The sequence below is a fragment of the Branchiostoma floridae genome, chromosome 8 (genome assembly GCF_000003815.2).
Source record: "Branchiostoma floridae strain S238N-H82 chromosome 8, Bfl_VNyyK, whole genome shotgun sequence".
Taxonomy (NCBI): Eukaryota; Metazoa; Chordata; class Leptocardii; order Amphioxiformes; family Branchiostomatidae; genus Branchiostoma; species Branchiostoma floridae.
The window spans coordinates 8141200-8143217 of record NC_049986.1 but is presented as its reverse complement, the minus strand read 5'-3'; positions in this window follow the sequence as shown (position 1 = coordinate 8143217).

The following is a 2018-nucleotide window of genomic DNA, read 5'->3' as shown; positions in this document are numbered from 1 at the left end:
AGTGCATAGTACAAGCCATGGCTACAGCGTAGAAAGTCATTTCACTGCCAAAAATTACTTAGTAACTTTTTGACAAGGCTTTAAAACATTGAACCTGACCCCGAATGTCGAAGTTCTGGAACGCTACTTTATCAGCGGTGTCACTGTGTATTTTAACTTCCACACGTCAGGGCGTCCACATTACAAGATATGCATTACTTTTATGACTTGAAGTGCATAGTACAACTCATGGGCATAGCGTAGAAAGTCATTTCACTGCCTAAATTTACTTAGTAACTTTTTAACAAGGCTTTAAAACATTGAACCTCACCGGGAATGTCGATGTTCTGGAACGCTACTTTATCAGCGGTGTCACTGTATATTTTAACTTCCAAACGTCATGGCGTCCAAATTACAAAATGTGCGTTACTTTTATGACTTGAAGTGCACAGTACAGCCCATGGGCATAGCGTAAAAAGTCATTTCACTGCCAAAAATTACTTAGTAACTTTTTGACAAGGCTTTAAAACATTGAAGCTCACCCCGAATCTCGAAGTTCTGGAACGCTACTTTATCAGCGGTGTCACTGTATATTTTAACTTCCACACGTCATGGCGTCCAAATTACAAATTATGCTTAAATTACAAAATGTGCGTTACTTTTATGACTTGAAGTGTATAGTACAACCCATGGGCATAGCTTAGAAAGTCATTTCACTGCCAAAAATTACTTAGTAACTTTTTCACAAGGCTTTAAAACATTGAACCTCACCCCGAATGTCGAAGTTCTGGAACGCTACTTTTTCAGCGGTGTCACTGTAAATTTTAACTTCCGCACGTCACGGCGTCCAAATTACAAAATGTGCGTTACTTTTATCACTTGAAGTGCATAGTACAACATATGGGCATAGCTTAGAAAGTCATTTCACTGCCAAAAATTACTTAGTAACTTTTTCACAAGGCTTTAAAACATTGAACCTCACCGGGAATGTCGAAGTTCTGGAACGCTACTTTATCAGCGGTGTCACTGTATATTTTAACTTCCGCACGTCATGGCGTCCAAATTACAAAATGTGCGTTACTTTTATCACTTGAAGTGCATAGTACAACATATGGGCATAGCTTAGAAAGTCATTTCACTGCCAAAAATTACTTAGTAACTTTTTCACAAGGCTTTAAAACACTGAACCTCACCCCGAATGTCGAAGTTCTGGAACGCTACTTTATCAGCGGTGTCACTGTAAATTTTAACTTCCGCACGTCACGGCATCCAAATTACAAAATGTGCGTTACTTTTATCACTTGAAGTGCATAGTACAACCCATGGGCATAGCGAAGAAAGTCATTTCACTACCAAAAATTATTGTAGCAACTTTTTGACAAGGCTTTAAAACATTGAACCTCACCCGATTTTCGGAGTTCTAGAACGCTACTTTATCAGCGGTGTCACTGTATATTTTAACTTCCGCACGTCATGACGTCCAAATTACAAAATGTGCGTTACTTTTATCACTTGAAGTGCATAGTTCAACACATGGGCATAGCGTAGAAAGTCATTTCACTACCAAAAATTACTTAGTAACTTTTTCACAAGGCTTTAAAACATTGGGAACCTCACCGGAATGTCGAAGTTCTAGAACGCTACTTTATCAGCGGTGTCACTGTATATTTTATCTTCCGCACGTCATGGCGTCCAAATTACTAAATGTGCGTTAGTTTTATCACTTGAAGTGCATAGTACAATACATGGGCATAGCGTAGAAAGTCATTTCACTGCCAAAAATTACTTAGTAACTTTTTCACAAGGCTTTAAAACATTGTGAACCTCACCGGAATGTCGAAATTCTGGAACGCTACTTTATCAGCGGTGTCACTGTATATTTTAACTTCCACACGTCATGGCGTCCAAATTACAAAATATGCGTTAGTTTCATCACTTGAAGTGCATAGTACAACCCATGGGCATAGCGAAGAAAGTCATTTCACTACCAAAAATTATTATTAGTTACTCTTTTTCACAAGGCTTTAAAACATTCCGCA